Consider the following 17,829-nt stretch of genomic DNA (forward strand, 5'->3'; position numbering starts at 1 on the left):
AAAGCTTCTGCACAGCAAAGGAAACAGTCAACAAAACTAAAAGGCAACCTACAGAATGGGAGAAGATATTTGCAAATGACCTATCAGATAAAGGGCTACTATCCAAAACCTGTAAAGAATTTATCAAACCCAACACCTAAACCCCCCCCAAAATCTAGTCATTAAAGGGGCAGAAGACACAGACATTTCTCCAAAGAATACATACAAATTGCCAACAGTCACATGAAAAAATGCTCAACATCATTCAGCATCAGGGAAATACAAATCAAAATCACAATAAGATACCACCTCACACTAGTGAGAATGCTTAAAATTAACAACTCAGGAAACAGACATTGGCAAGGAGGCGGAGAAAAGGGAACTCTCTTGTTCCTGTTGCTGGGAATGCAAACTGGTGCAGCCACTCTGGAAAACAGTATGTAGGTTCCTCAAAAAGTTGAAAATACAGCTACCCTATGACCCAGCAATTGCACTACTATGTATTTATCCAAAGGATACAAACATAGTTATTAAAAGTGGCACCTGCACCCCAATGTTTACAGCAGCAATGTCCACAATAGCCAAACTGAGGAAAGAGCCCAGATGTTCATCGACACATGAATAGATAAAGAAGATATATATATATATATACACACATACACACACACACACACACAAAATGGAATATTACTCAGCCATCAGAAAGAATGAAATCTTGCCATTTGCAATGACATGGATAGAACTGGGGGGTATTATGCTAAGCCAAATAAGTCAATCAGAGAAAGGCCATTATTATGATTTCACTCATACGTGGAATTTAAGAAACAAAACAGATGGACACAGGGGAAGGGAAGGAAAAATAAAATAAGAGGAAAACAGAAAGGGAGACAAACCATAAGAAACTCTTTTTTTAAAAAATTTTTATTTATTTATGATAGTCACACAGAAAGAGAGAGAGAGGCAGAGACACAGGCAGAGGGAGAAGCAGGCTCCATGCACCGGGAGCCCGACGTGGGATTCGATCCCGGGTCTCCAGGATCGTGCCCTGGGCCAAAGGCAGGCGCCAAACCGCTGCGCCACCCAGGGATCCCAGAAACTCTTAACTATAGGAAACAAACTAAGAGTTCCTGGAAGGCAGGTGGGTTTGGGGATGGGGTAACTGGGTGATGGGCATTAAGGAGGGCACTTGGTGTAATGAGCACTGAGTGTTATATGCAACTGATAAATCACTAAATTCTACCCATGAAACTAATAATACAGTATATGTTAACTAAATTAAATTTAAATAAATTTTTCTTATTAAAAAGTCACCTGTGTATCTCTTTCTCAAGTTGTCTGTTTATGATTTTGCACATCTTTCTCTCAGGTCTTGAATTTTATTCTTTTTTATTTTGAGGTACTCTTTATATATTAAAGAGATTTGTCTCAATATAAGTTGCAAAAAATTTCCACCAATTTGTCATTTGCCTTTTGACTTTGCTTGTGATATCTTATACCTTGCCAAAAAATTTACTTTTATGTAGTCAAATTTATCAAGATTTTCTATTGTTGCTTTGGGGTCTCATTTTATAGCTTTAAGAAGTTCTTTCCAAACCCATTTATGTTTTCTTAGCATTTTATGCATTTTTTTGCATTTAGATTACGCCTCCATTTGAAATTTATTCTGATGTATGATACGGGAGAAAGATCTAATTCATCTTTTTTAGAAATGGCTATCAGTTGTCCCTGCACCATTTTTTTGAGTTAATATTTTTCCTAGTGAGCATCTTTATTATTTACTAAATCTCCATATATACTTGGGTCTATTTTGGAATGTCTAGTCTGTTCCATTGTTCTGAGTATTTATCTGTTCATGCTATATCTTTTAAAATAATAGGCAAGTATTCCCCCTTTATTCTTCTTGAAAAATAGTTTTTAAAAAGGGTGCAGTGTCATGGGACTTGGTCACCAACTGAATGTGAAAGTTGAAATAGAGGAAAGCGCCCTGGCTAACTCCCTAACTTCTTTCCTGTTTGCCTAGGGTAGAAAGTAAGGTTGTTTGCCAATAAGTGCCAGGGAGAGGATTTAAGGAGAGAGTATCACAAAGATGGAAGCCTTGGATCACACCAACAGTATACATGAGAAGAGGAAGCCGGAAAGATGATTGAGAGTTGAAGAGATGTATATTAATTTCCTAAGTCTGCCATAACTAATTACCACAAACTGGGTGGTTTAAAACAACAGAAATATAATGTTTCACAGATCGGGAAATTAGAGGTCTGAATTCAAGGTGCCAGCAAGTTTGGTTCCTTGGAGATTCTAAGGGAGACCCTGTTTCATGCCTATATCCCAGCTTTGGTGGGTGTGGTAATCCTTGGCATTTCTTGGCTTGTGCTGCATCACTCCAGTCTCAGCTCTGTCTTACCATGGCCTTAACCTCTCTTTGTATCTTCACATGGGCTTCTTATAAGATCACCCACCCTTGGATTTAGGGCCTACTCTAATCCACCTACCTAATTATTTGACTTATTACATCAGCAAAGACCCCATTTCCAAAGAGGGTCATATTCCGAGGCTCTGAATAGATATGAGTTTGGGAAATACTATTCAAATATTCACTATTTGGTATGCCTAGGTGGCTCAGCAGTTGAGCATGTGTCTTTGGCTCAGGGCGTGATCCCAGAGTCCTGGGATCGAGTCCTACATTGGGCTCCCTGCATGGAGCCTGCTTCTCCCTCTGCCTGTGTCTCTGCCTCTCTCTCTCTCTCATGAATAAATAAAGTCTTTTTTAAAAAAAATTCACTATTTAATTGGGCATTTCATTGTTAATTTCTCATCACTAAGATGTGGATTAAAGTTAATTTACACTCCTATAGTTTGTCTATACCAGCGTATCTTAGAGCAAATTAGATGCTACACACTGGGTTAAAAAGTATACCCTATTTCACACTTAATATGGTGTTTACTATGTTCTAGATACTGTTTTAGGCACTTTACCAATATTAATTCATTTAATGCTCATGATAACCTATTGACTTAGTTACTACTATGACCTCCATCTAGTGGAAGAGGAAACCGAGGCACAGAGAGGTTAAATTACTTGCCTGAAGTCACATAGCTGGTAAAAATTGAAGCTGGGATTCAAAGTGGGCCATGTGACCCTAGATGGAATATGTGCTGTAGGTTGTCTTTTGACATATGTTTAACCTTTCCTTACCTGGGTAGTTGCCTTGTTCATATAACCTTTTTCTGCAGCATGAGATGAAGAGATAAGTCTGCAGATTTCTCCAGTGGTCCCTACATACCAGGTCCACATCTGCATCCAGGTGCCCACAACAAAGCACACACAGCTCTGTAAGGACACACAAGAGTGTACACTTGCTAGGCAGTCCAAGTCAGATTTAGGAAGGTGTTAATGCAACCAGACCGGGCCCCAGTTGGAGTCACTCATGCTAAGCCTCTTGTCAGCAAACCAATTCTTTCAACTAAGTTTCTATGCTCAGCTCTCCCAGGAAAGGAAAGCCCAGGCCAACCGAACAGTGCTTGCCTGTGCAGCACGTTACCTGACCCAGCTCCAAGACTTCTTGCCATAAGGAAGGTAACCTTGCAATAACCAACCCACTTTTTTTTTTTTTTTAACCAACCCACTTTTGCCCAGTATACTGTCTTGTTCCTGCTCATTTTGGCCTTTAAACCCTCTCAAGTTTACAACTATTTGGGGCTCCTTTTTATTTGCTAGCTTGAATGCTGCCAGATTCATGAATCTCTAAATAAAGTTAGTAAGATCTTTAAAATGTACGCAGTTGAATTTTGGTTTTTTAACAAACATAAATGTTCTCTAAACTCTCCATAACCTGAAAGGAAATAATTCTGCTAAAAATAAAAACAAAACCAAAAACCAAAAACCAATCAAAACAAGAAAACTCATAATTTATATTGCTAATTTACATTATTAATTAGAACCCTTAATTTGAATTCTGGTAGTTCAATAAAATATCAGATGGCATTTTGCATGGACCTCAATAAATTTGCATGAACCCAGGTTCTTTATATTTACATATGTTAACTTTAAAAATGAAACTGTCAGCTATTTTACCAGCAGAGATGGGAATAGCAGAGAATTTCAGGAAAAGCAAGCTATGGTAAAACCAGAGGCAAGTTCAGAGAACAAAGGAGAGGAATGCTCTTTTATAGGGGAAAGTGAGGGGAGTTGGGAGAGGCAATTACGAATAAAAAGTCCATTGGAGTAAATTGAGAGTTCCAAGTATAGTGGCTTCTCATTGGCTGAGTTGTGACAGTCTCCCATTGGCCTGGTTGTTGCTGGGTAAGGAGAAAACCTTTCTTCCTACTGGGGTTGTAAAGTCTAAGCTTCGTCCTATTGGGAATGCAAGGGCTGCAGCCAATGGCTTGATGTGAGAACTCCATCTTCTGGCTTCTTGACTCCATTTTGATTTAGGCTTCCTTTATTCGGTTCCACATGTAACAAAAACTCATTACAGTAATTGTTTATCCACAAAAAAAGAAATCATTTTACCCTGTAGGCCCACACCCTAGATGGTATTTTTCAAAAAGGTTTATTATCATAAATTATTAAATAGGATAAAAAAATAGAGTTCATTTCTGTATTGCTTTCATGAAACCCAGTACACAGAATTGCTACAGAAAATGGTCTCGATCATCAAAACTTTGTACAACTTGTTTGAAAATTTAGCTCCGGACAGCAGAAACTATGCAAAATAACAGCAGTATTTTATTTCATTCATGTAGTATTTTATGGTTTACAGAGTGCTTTGCCCACATAATGCATTGAGCCAAGAAGAGGTCTGTGGGTCACACAGGAAGAACATTGTCATATTTCTGAACACACACAGATAACAAAACCAAGATGGGGCAGACAGAATGACCTGCCAATAGTTTCTTGGCTGGGCTCTGGTGGAGCTGTCTCTAAAATAATATGTCTTTCTAACTCCAGCTGTTTTGGGCCTCCCAGGGCTGCTGGCTGAGGAACACATCCTGGTACTGTAAAGACTAACAAATGTCTCATGGGATTAGAAGTACAGGTGCCTCTATCAGTTTTTAGCACCTTTTGCTGGAGATGCTTCTCTCTCCCACTGGTTGTTTCCAGAACAACTTCTAGCTCAGAATGCAGGTACATAACGGGAAAGTCATCAGTAACGGCCTTGGTGGCCTGTGACCCAAGGACATATCTGCTCACTCTCCATATTCAGTTAGACCAATGGGTTTCAATCTCAGCTGCACATTATTTCATGATTAAAAATCCTAAAGCCCAAAGCATACCCCAGACCAATTGCATCAGAATTTGGGGTTGAAGTCTGGGCATCAGCTTTATGAACTCCCCAGGTGATTCTGATCTACAGCAAAGGTCAAGATTGAGAATTAGAGAAATACGGTAAAACTTACCTGGTCTAAACCATCAACTCTTTTTTTTTTTTTAAACCATCAACTCTTTATTAAAAGAGTCAATTCTTGATTTGAGCATAACAAAAATGTACTGATGATCTGATTGGTCTACAGATTTTTTATTTATTATCATTATTAAAATAAATCTCAACTTATAGAGCAATCCTGCTCAACAATACACTTTGCCAATGTTATCTAATTTAAACCTCTCCTGAGGTAGGTATTCTCTCTACTTCACAGGCAACGAAGCTGGGGCACTTGGGGCTTAGTGACATACCCAATATTACACAGCTGCTAAGAGGTGGAATTGTGACTCAAACCCAAGTAGTCTTGACTCCAACACTCAGCACACAACTTCTGAGCAGCCCTGGCTACATATAAGTTATCAATTTTGTGGACTGGTTCTGCACTTAGTTGTTGGCACTTGTCTGTGCCTTATGCCCCTCAAAATCAGTGCTGGCCAATGAGACTGGCTCAGATCTTCCTCCTCTCTGCTCTCATAGCATCTTGTGTGATTCTCTGCAGCCAGGGAGCCTTCTTGAGGAAGATGCCACATTTTGTTCTATATCATTCTATCTTCCATGACCAGAACGATGCCTGGCATAGTGAGGCTCACATACCACCTATTGTTTGAATGAATGACACTCTAAGCCACGTGGATTATATCCATCTGACTACTTTACACACTCTTATTCCTAATACACTTCTAAATAAATGCTTTGAGAAACCAATATGATGGTATTCAGCTGGAAATAAAAGGGAGCATTTAATCAACTAGAAGTCCATAGCGAGTAGATAATAAGTTTTCCAGTAAATTCTTAAAACTTAAAACAGTTCCGTATAAAACTGTAGACATTTGAGCTGTAAGTTATCTTGGAGAAAAATGTAATGATCTCGGTGTAAACTCATTTGAAATTCAAAAATTGGGTCCTTTCATTCTTCCCTCTTCCTTCTTTACAAATACAAACAAACAAAAACCCACACAGGTTGGCACACCATGCAGTGAAAGAGGAAACAAAACAATGCTTGTGTTCAGTGGTCTGGGGTGGGATGCTCAAGGGTTCCCGCAAAACCTGCAAAAGGCGAAACGTAGTCCTAGATCTTCAGAACTGTAAAGTCTATACATCATTTCAGAATGTATTTAACTAGTATGAACTGCTCCCCAAACTCAAAAGTACCAGTACTCAACAAAATCGCTGTAGCCCCGACCCAGCCTAGTAATAGTAAGATCAGTCTTCCTCTTGACCTGCACCCTCTGAACATTGTTCTGTAGGGCATAGGCTGGCCCTGGATCCTTCTATCCCCGTGCTGTCTTTACTTTCCACAGCCACATGGTGTCACTGTTGAAGACCAGTTGGTTCACCTTAAAATGCTGCCTCTGCTGTGAGGAGGCCTCAGCATGACCAGGTCTGAAGGGGCCATAAGGGCTCTTCAGGGGCAGTGTCGCCCACCGGGAACTGGCTCTATCAATGGCCCCATGTGGCTTCTCTTTCAACCTAGGTCTTTTAGCCTCTCAGAACTGTGGCCTCTGAAGCTCTGAGTCAGAATGGGTTCCTTTGTTTATAGAATTCTCTCCATCCTTTCTCTCCAGTGAGCCCCAAGAGGTAGGGTGGCAGCATTATTTCCACTACCCATCCCTCATCCCCCTTAACCCTCCAAACATAAAGGGCCTCCCTATATCATCTTTCCCTGGATGATCTAGGCTACTCATCTTTTTCTTACTTGTCTTCTATGGTTTAAATTGCTGTGTATCTTCTTCAGAGAAAAGTGCACTCAGGAGTCTACAAAGCTATTTTCTATCCTGGCCTATAAGGAAAAATAATTAGCACTTACCTCACTAAAGAAGTGAAGAGAGGATGCCTGGGTGGCTCAGTCTGTTAAGCTGCTGACTCTTACCTCAGGTCATGATCTTAGGGTGATGGGATCGTCCTGCCCCCATGGGGCTCTGCACTCAGCCCGAAGTCAGCTTGAGATTCTCTCCCTCTCCCTCGGCCCCTCCCCTGTCCCTCTCTCCATGTTGGGTGTAAAGTACCCCAATGTGGGGTTCTCATCAAATCTACTTACAGTGAAGCCAGCATCCATCTTATCAGGTCATATCATCCCCAGGCATGGCTGGACCAGCCAGGAAACACATATTTCTAGGCTCAAGAGATAGAAATGCTTGCTTATCATCCAAAGGAATATATAGGAATGCAACCCCACTAGCTTACAAGTAGTTAATCAGCACTACCCTAAAGATATAATCACGAGATATAACTAATGACATTTCTAACATAAAGAATAAAGATACTTTTCAGATTCCAAGTCTCTTCTCATGGAATACACCTCCAGGGGACCAGACAAGTAGCTTCAGAAGTTATTAAGTAACATCTGCTGGCAGGACCTCATGAGCCTCTAATCAATGGTATCTACTTTGTCAGGATACCCCTGGTAGTATGACCTCCGGGGTCTCTGGTTAACAGCAACCACTTTCTCAGGGGACCCCTCCTCCAAATTTTGCCCTTAAAAACCCTCACTTGCAAGTTATGGGGGATTTCAGGACTTTTGAGCATTAATTCCTCATTCTTCTGGGTGGTACCACACTAATAAATAGCCTATCCTTTTTCAATACAAAAGCTCAGTGTCAGTTCTTATTGGCTTGCTGCAGAGGAGGTGGACAGACTTTCATTTGGTTTGGTTATAATAGCAACCATAGCCACTGGTAATCCCTTTTTTCTTTCCTGGGGGAACCATCCTCCGGCATTTCATGTGGCCTTGGTTTGTTTAGCCCATCCTGGCCATCCCTAACTAGCCACTGGTATAAACACATGGGCTATTACCAGACAGTCAAAATACCCCAACCTGAGGGTCACAGCACATTGGTCTTGTAACCTAAACGAGACAGTCAGGGCCCATCCCTGGAATTTTATTTATGGACATTGGGATAGACAGGCTCTCATTCCTCTAGGTTCACTAATCTAAGATGCTAAATCATTTAAGTAAGGAATTATTTCACCCAACGTATTCTGCTCACACACTGCCATATGGAGGAAGCTCATCTGCAATAAGAGAAATGAGACTAACAGGCTAGGGATGTAGAGGAATGGGAGAGAGAGGGAGAGTGAAAGAACAAAGTACGTAGACAACACTGTTTGAGGCCTGGAGTCTCTTGAACTCCTTGGCATCAGAGTCACATTGGCATTTTGTCACATCTAACTGAAAAAGTTCTTTCTGACATATTGACCCTCTTGGATCTCTTTATTTATTTATTTTTATTTATTTATGATAGGCACACAGTGAGAGAGAGAGGCAGAGACACAGGCAGAGGGAGAAGCAGGCTCCATGCACCAGGAGCCCGACGTGGGATTCGATCCCGGGTCTCCAGGATCGTGCCCTGGGCCAAAGGCAGGCGCCAAACCGCTGTGCCACTCAGGGATCCCGGATCTCTTTTTTTTTCTGTGTGGTATGATAAGAAACATATTTGATCTTTATCCCTAATTCCAGGCACAGGGATCCTAAAACCCTTGAAATTTCCTGAGTGATAGGAGTGTCTTTTGTTATTTCTAATGAGCCTCTTTCCACCACACCTGAGTTCATGGGAATGAAGTGACTTAGGATGAGGCCTCTATGTAGCAGCAGGATGGGGCTGGTCACCAAAAAGACCAAGTGATCAGAAGATTGGCTCCACTCACTAACCTTCAAGAAGTAGAAGGGGGGCTGGAGATTAAACTTTATAAAAACTCTTGAACAACAGGACTTGATGAGTCTCCAGGTTGGTGAACATCAAGGTACTGGGAGGGCTATGTGTACCCAGAGAGGGCATGCAAGTTTTATGTCCACTCTCTATTCTCTGCCCTGGGTATTCCTCCCAGCTAGCTTTCCTGAGTTATATCCGGATAATAAACTGGCAGACCTGAGTGTTTCCCTGAGTCTTATGAGCCATTCTAACAAATTATTGAGCCTAAAAAGGGGGTGTTATGAGAGCTCCTGAAGTATGGGTGGCCCCAGACATGAGACTAGTGTCTGAAATGGGGACAAATTTATGAAACTGAACTCTTAAATATGTGGAATCTGACACTAACTCCAAGTAATTAGTATCAGAATTAAATTGAATTGTTGGATACCAAGAGTATTGGAAAATTGCTTGCTGGTGTTGGAAGACACGGGGCGGGGAAGGGATGTTGCTGTGACTATTGGGATAAGTCGTATATCAAAGGAAAGGATTTTACAATGAGCAGTGGTTCTCAAACTTTTCAGGGCAGTGGTTCTCAAGCTTGAGTAAGCATCAGAATCCCCCGGAGGGTTTATTAAAACACAGATGGTTCACTGGGCTCCACTCCCATGTGAGCTGATTCAGTGGATCCGAAATGAGGGCTGAGAATTTGCATTTCAAATCAGTTCCCAAGTGATGTTAATGATGCTGGACCAGGTCCACATCAGCCTTTCCGAACTAGGCTTAGAGTACGTGGGGCTATATTCAGGGCTGCTCTATTTTTTTTTAAATTTATTTTCTCATTGGAGTTCAATTTGCCAACATATAGCATATCACCCAGTGCTCATCCCATCAAGTGTCCCCCTCAGTGCCCATCACCCAGTCATCCCATCCCCCTGCCTACCTCCCCCTCCACTACCCCTTGTTTGCTTCCCAGTGTTAGGAGTCTCTCATGTTCTGTCTCCCTCTCTGATATTTCCCACTCATTTTCTCTCTTTTCCCCTTTATTCCCTTTCACTATTTTTTATAGTTCCCAAATGAATGAGACCATATAATGTTTGTCCTTCTCTGATTGACTTACTTCACTTAGCATAATACCCTCCAGTTCCATCCACGTCGAAGCAAATGGTGGGTATTTGTCGTTTCTAATGGCTGAGGAATATTCCATAGACCACATCTTCTTTATCCATTCATCTGTCGATGGACATCGAGGCTCCTTCCACAGTTTGGCTATTGTGGATATTGCTGCTATAAACACTGGGGTGCAGGTGTCCCATCATTTCACTGCATCTGTATCTTTGGGGTAAATCCCCAGAAGTGCAATTGCTGGGCCGTAGGGTAGCTCTATTTTTAAATCTTTGAGGAACCTCCACACAGTTTTCCAGAGTGGCGGCACCAGTTCCCATTCCCACCAACAATGCAAGAGGGTTCCCCTTTCTCCACATCCTCTCCAACATTTGTTGTTTCCTGTCTTGTTAATTTTCACCGTTCTCACTGGTGTGAGGTGGTATCTCATTGTGGTTTTGATTTTGATTTCCCTGAAGGCCAGTAATGTGGAGCATCTTCCCATGTGCTTGTTGGCCATGTCTATGTCTACTTTGGTAAAATTTCTGTTCATGTTTTTTGCTCATTTCATGATTGGATTGTTTGTTTCTTTGCTGTTGAGTTTAATAACTTCTTTATAGATCTTGGATACTAGCCCTTTATCTGATATCTTATTTGGAAATATCTTCACCCATTTTGTAGGTTGTCTTTTAGTTTTGTTGAATGTTTCTTTTGCTGTGCAGAAGCTTTTTACCCTGATTAAGTCCCAATGGTTCATTTTTGCTTTTGTTTCTCTTGCCTTCATAGATGTATCTTGCAAGAAGTTCCTGTGACCAAGTTCAAAAAAGGTGTTGCCTGGTTCTCCTCTAGGATTTTGATGGATTCTTGTCTCACATTTAGATCTTTCATCCATTTTGAGTTTATCTTTGTGTCTGGTGTAAGAGAATGGTCTGATTTCATTCTTCTGCATGTGGCTGTCCAATTTTCCCAGCACCATTTATTGAAGAGACTGTCCTTTTACCAGTGGATAGTCTTTCCTGCTTTGTTGAATATTAGTTGACCATATGGTTGGGGTCCCATTTCTGGGTTCTCTACTCTGTTCCATTGATCTATGTGTCTGTTTTTGTGCCAGTACCACACTGTATTGATGATCACAGCTTTGTAGTACAACCTGAAATCTGTCATTGTGATGCCCCTGGCTCTGGTTTTCTTTTTCAACATTCCCCTGGCTATTCGGGGTCTTTTCTGATTCCACACAAATCTTAAGATGATTTGTTCTAACTCTCTGAAGAAAGCCCATGGTATTTTGATAGGGATTGCATTAAATGTTTAAATTGCCCTGGGTAGCATTGACATTTTCACAATATTAATTCTTCCATTCCATGAGCATGGAATATTTTTCCATCTCGTTTTGTCTTCCTCAATTTCTTTCACAAGTATTCACCACTACTATTCAACATAGTACTAGAAGTCCTAGCCTCAGCAATCAGGCAACAAAAAGAAATAAAAGGCATTCAAATTGTCAAAGAAGAAGTCAAACTCTCCCTCTTTGCAGATGACATGATACTGTACATAGAAAACCCAAAAGACTCCACCCCAAGATTGCTAGAACTCATACAGCAATTCGGCAGTGTGGCAGGATAAAAATCAATGCCCAGAAATCAGTGGCATTTCCTACACTAACAAGAGACTGAAGAAAGAGAAATTAAGTCAATCTCATTTACAATTGCACCCAAAAGCATAAGATACCTAGGAAAAAACCTGACCAAAGAGGTAAAGGATCTATACCCTAAAAACTACAAGGCTGCTCTAAATTCAGCTTTGAGTAACCAAGCTTCTTATTTCCCATAATACTTTTGAAATCAGGATTTGATGGCCCCAGAATTTTACAATCATCTGTTTGTTCTTTTTACTATGCTGGTGGATGATGATTTGCTTAGCCAGTTTCTTTGTGCCCCCCAAAAAGAGCCTACGTCTAAAATCCTGTGAACTCTTGTATTTAGACCATCATCTGATGCCAAACCACTCTGCTCTATAAAGGTCAGAAGGCCTAAAGGTGGCTGGGTTCTCTTGGGTAACTGGTCTCTAGAGTTTAGATGCACTTCTTTCAAAAGAGAGATTAGTAAAATCCTAAGATTCTCCATTTTGCACAGAAGCCAGAAGGAAAGCTCTCCATCCCCAGCCATACCAAGTAGTCAAACACAGAATCTTCTCTTCAGCATCCTTTCACACTCATTGCCATTTCCTGCTCCAGCTAGACTGCTGTACAAACTGAAAATAAGAGTTTGGTGGTGATATAAACCTAAAAGAAGACTCAATCTCTTCCAACAGAATTTATATGCAGCAAAAAGAAAAGTGCTACCCTGGGAGAAAAACTAACACTTATTTCTGAATTTCTTTTCATCACTCAATGCGTTGGGTGCTATGGTAGTCCATTTCCAAGATGGCACCCGTTGGTCCTTGCCCTCCTAGCTTGTACCAGTGTTGGTCTGTGTGACCAATAAAATACGGCAGATGAGGCAGTATGTAACTTCCAAGATTAGGTATAAACGTTGGCAGCTTCCATCTTTCCAGCTTGGGCCATTCCTCTTTCTATCTTACACATGTACCCTCACACATGCATGCACACGTGCACGTGCGCACACACACACACATCACCAACTCTAGGATCAGCCCGATACCTTGTCATAAGCAGCTCAATAGAGAGGGTTACATGGTTGGCTCCAGCCAACAGCCTCATGAGCCCCATGAGTGATCTTGGAAGTGGATCCTCTCTACCCAATCAGGCCTCAAACGGTGGTGGACCCAGTTCGCCCTGCAGCCTCATGAGCAACCCTGATCTAGAACCTGAGTTAAACTGTTACTGGATTCTTGGCTGCAGAAACTATGAGGAGGGGAAAAAAGAAAAAAAAAAGTTTATTGCTTTAAGCTGCTAAGTTTTAGAGTAATCTGTTATGTAGTGGTAAATAAAAAATACGGGTGCCTTTCCCCCAGGTTACTCCCTTGAACCCTCACACGGCCCGAGAGACAATTATTGCTGTATGTCACTGATCTAAGATGTCATCAGCTACAAGGTGTTCCATTTATTCTGTGAAGAAAGGAAAGAAATGCTATCATAAAAACCGTGATATGTGTTCAGTTGTATGATGTGCTCCAATCTCAGGTGTGTTACAGTGTGACAAAAGTGTGCACCTTAGAATCGGTGAATATGTTACCTGTATTTTGTAGCAAGGAATTCCTCTCTCACCTAGAGGAAATTTAAGCTTTCTTTTCATCCCCATTATTCAGCTCGGTGTGAAGTAACCACTCAGTATGTTTTGCACAGAGAGATCAACAGTCTGAATGGACATAACCTGACTTCTAGGACCAGACTGGACTCAGCGTGGGTCTATGTTTTTCAGTATAGATCAACAAGGGAAATTTTTAAAAGATGTAAGTCCTAATTCTCATGTGAACCAAAGGAAGGCTCCTGTCTAGATTCTTAATCAGCTCTATCTTCTACGTTTCCTCTTACTAAAGTGCAGGTATACTGCATATGTGGCCCTCTACAATCCGCCCAAGCTGGTCCCAGCTCCTCAGAACAGCTGCCATCAAGTGTCTGTTCTCACACACATTATCTGAGCCAGACATTATCGTTCCCCCCGGACATAGGAGGGGAGAGAAGCTGGGAGACATAAAGAGACTTGCTTCTGATAACAAAACTAGAAAGTGACAAATGCTGGACAGAGTCCTACCAAGCCATCCTCACCGCCACCCCTCCCACATCAGCAAGCCTTCTCTAAAGAATGGCATCATGGCCTTGTCTCCTGGCCTTAAATGATAGTCACAGCAAAGCGAAAAAGGCAGCCAACCAACACCTGTGAGAGTTTTCAGTGGCCTCTAAAAATGTCTTTTCCCTGAGTCACCTGCAGTCTTTCATCTTGGGAATGCTGAGTGTTTCATCAACATTATCTCATTACTCCTCATTGCCCCAGACTTTTCAAATAAATGACTTAATGTTTGCAGAAAGTCCTTGAGACCTAAACACTACAAGTGCAATATGAAGGTACGGCATTGTCCTACCACCTGAACAGCTGCCACAGAATCTGTTCAGAGTCTGTCAGAGAACTCTCCTATGAACATGTCAGGCTTTTCATGTCATGGAGACGGAGGCAGGAATAGAGGAGGCAGATTCAACGTGGCTGATCCTGGTTTGGAAATGGAATAAATCTATAAAGCAGAGATGCCTAAAGGGATTCCACTGGCAACTCTGATCAACTAGTAATGCCCTTCTGATGGGCTGAGAAGGATCCTGAGGCTATGCCTGGGTTCATTGGGAAAGAGTTCGGGAATGGTTAGTGATGTCTGTCATGAATACAGGACTAGTGATTTTGGAGCGTATGTTCCAGAAATTTGCCCTTCTTGCCATAGATCAGTAACTTTACTATAACCATCTTTTAGTTCTAGGAGGCATTTGTTGTTGTTGTGGATGATGATGATTCTTTTGGGTTTCCTGCAGAGACAATCATGTCATCTGTGAATAGAAACAGCTTATTTTTTTCTTTCCCGATTTTTATACCTTTTATATCATTTTCTTGTTTTATTACATTAGCTAAGACTTCCAGCATGATGTTGAAAAGAAGTGGTGACAGGGGACATTCTTGCTTTGTTCCTGATTTTCACAGGAAAGACTCTAGTTATTCACTTAAGGAAGATGTTAGCTATAGATTTTTGTAGATATTCTTGATCAAGTTGAGGATATCCCCTTTATTCTTATTTTGATAAGAAGTTTTTTAAAAAAAAATCATGAATATGTGTTGGATTTTGTCCATCTATTGATATGAGTATGTAATTTTTTTTCTTTTTTAGTCTGTATGTGGTAGATTACATTAATTGATTTTTAAATGTTGAACCAGCCTTGCATTCATGAGATAAATCCCACTTAGCTGTGATATATAATTCTTTTCATACATTGTTGGATTTGATTTGCAATTATATATTGTTGAGAAAGCTTACATTTATATTCATGAGACATATTGGGGTATAGTTACCAAGTGATTTTAGCATGCAGCCAGAGTTGAGGTCCTGTTCTAAGGGTTGAAAGTAGAAATTATATGCAAAGTCCTTCACATGTTGGGTGGCTATTGAATCCCAGAGCTCAGGACTTGGGTGAGGAGGAGAACAATGGGGCCAGAATTAATGAGAGTGATAATAGAATGGAACTACTATTCTCATCTTTTTATTCATGGACAAAATAATAGTCATCTGATGCAAAAATTTACAGCTTATAACAATTTCATATAGGCTTTAATTTGACCATCCTAATCCTGATAGGCAGTTAGAGATGACATTAGTATCTCCATTTTACAAATTAGGAAATTGAGGCTCAGAGAAAAAAACTGATTTGTCCAGGATCAATAGGCATAACCCAAAATGCAGGGTTCCTGAGTGAAATCCAGCACCCTTTTCATATGGTTCTTGAGTTATTCAAATTTCTGTGGATCTTTAGTTACTCAAATATGCTTATTATTTGATAAAGTCCAAATAAGAATCCAGTTGTCATTTAATTCCCTGTGGCATTAAAGTGGGAATGAATTCCAATGCAAAAGGAAGGAATCTTCAAAAAGGCAAATAGAAACATCTACTTCTGGTCTATGGAAATCATTTAGTTGTTTGCTTTACTCTCAGAAGCAGAGGTGATGGGAGAGGATGAGGTGTGGAGCCAAAAAAAGTGTGGTGCTCAGGGAAGGTCAAAGGAGCTTCTGCAGCCCTGCTCATACTTTCTCTACCTGGGCACTGTTCTCCCACCTGCACATCTACAAACTCTCAAACTCTCATGTTCTCATCTGCGTAGGGAGCCCTGAAGATGTAAACATGAATACTTCTCTCATTATACAAGATGAGACTCACCATTGCCTCTAGTGTGATACTTCCCTGGGCCAAAGAAATGCCTAATTGCTCACAGGTTACCTGACTCACAGGCAACCCTGACCCTCTAGCCAAGCGTGCTAAGACTGAATCGCCCAACTTGCCTTTGTAGAAACTGGTTACTAATATGTCATTTCATTTCTGTCTCTTTCCAACCTTAAGTTTCGCCTGCCTCACATCAATGGCATGTCCTTGCTCCTCATACCTCTACACCCATGCACAAGAGGATGCATGCACAAACGCAGAGGGAAGTTGCTTCTCAACCTTTATACACACACCAGTGTCCGCACTCACATACAAGCACACACCATGATAAACACATTGGGACTCAGAAATGGAGTGGTGGGAGATTTGGCTTGACCCTAAATTACAGAGGGGATGAGATGTCTTACAATTAAGTTATTTATATCTCTGAAATTCTACTGTCTCTCCCAGTCAGAGAGGTCTCCCAGTTGGAGAATGAGACAGCAACAGTAGAAACCTTCTTCTCCAAAATTACAACATTGGAAATTAGGACTCCCCATAAAACCTAGGGAGCTGAGGCCCTTGAATATATAGTGTTCTCCTAGAGAACTAGAGCAAGATCCAGAAGGGTGGTAACCCTATACCTTATTCAAGAATAGCAGAAAAGCACATCATTTTCTGTCCATTGAACAGACAGCAGCTAATTACACTGAGAAATGTTTTCTTTCATCCTAAATTCCTGGTCATCACTGAAAATCTCCTCTGATCTCTGTCCTCTATTGTAGCTTCACAAGTTTATCATGTTTCCATATCTGTGCTTATCTTCTTATCTGCTATTTACTTTCTTCCCAAAGCTGCAGCCCCAGGCACTGAGAGTTAAATAATTTGGGAAGTTTTGAGTTAAACAGGTTTAACAAGACTTCTCAGAGCTTATGGAGTGTTAAAGGGTGTGGCAAATCTTCAGGAAGATTTGTCTTGTGTGTACTATTGCCCAGACATTTTTGAAGAGGTCTCACGGGGCACCTATTTAGCTTAGAAGATGTTGATGAAGTCCCAGACAGAGACTGCTATCTCTTCCTCTGTTATGGGTTGAATTGTGTCCCCTCAAAAAAAGATATATTGAAGTCCTACTATCTGGTACCTCAGAATGTGACCTTATTTGGAATTATGGTTTTTATGGAGGTAATGAGGTTAAAATGAGGTTATTAGGGTGGACCCTAATGCAATTCAACTAGTGTCCTCCTAAAAATGGGAAATTTGGACACAGAGATGGATATGCACAGAGAAAAATAAGGCTATGTGAACAGACACAGGGAGAGGATGACCTTTTACAAGCTGAGGAATGCCTGAGACTTCCAGAAGCTAGGAGAGAGGCCTGAAACAGATCCTTCCCTAGCATCTTCAGTGGGAGTGTGGTCCTGCTGACACCCCAGTGTTGGACTTCTGGCCTCTAGAACTGTGAGACAATAAATCTGTGTTGCTCTGAACTATCTAGTTTGTGGTACTTTGTTACAGCAGCCCCAGGAAACTAATGTATTCTCTAGTATTCATTCTTCTAGCTGGGTGGTAGGTACATTAGGTTCGTTTTCTCTCTCTCTCTCTCTCTCTCTCTCTCTCTCTCTCACTTATTAAAGACATTTAAAAAAATTTCTATAATAAGCTTAAAAATAACAAAAATACCCATTCTTCTCCTCTTCTATTATAATGGAAGCATCAATTTTTAGCTAGGCAAATGACCAGCTAGACAAGAGGTCAGCACTCTTTTAATAAAGGTCTAGATAGTAAATATTTTAGGTCTTATGGAACAGATGTTCACTTTCACAACTACCATTCTGACATTGTAG

General features: G+C 40.9%; 1 long non-coding RNA gene across 1 annotated transcript; it reads left to right on the plus strand.

The window, feature by feature from the left end:
• The first annotated feature begins 6,982 nt into the window (after window positions 1–6,982).
• Window positions 6,983–17,662, plus strand: LOC112661090 (uncharacterized). The gene is made up of 4 exons (XR_003137420.3): window positions 6,983–7,783; window positions 8,648–8,821; window positions 13,109–13,277; window positions 13,403–17,662. It is a non-coding gene; the product is annotated as an uncharacterized LOC112661090 (long non-coding RNA).
• The last annotated feature ends 167 nt before the right edge of the window (window positions 17,663–17,829 follow it).

The sequence above is a fragment of the Canis lupus genome, chromosome 23 (genome assembly GCF_003254725.2).
Source record: "Canis lupus dingo isolate Sandy chromosome 23, ASM325472v2, whole genome shotgun sequence".
In the NCBI taxonomy this organism is placed as follows: domain Eukaryota; kingdom Metazoa; phylum Chordata; class Mammalia; order Carnivora; family Canidae; genus Canis; species Canis lupus.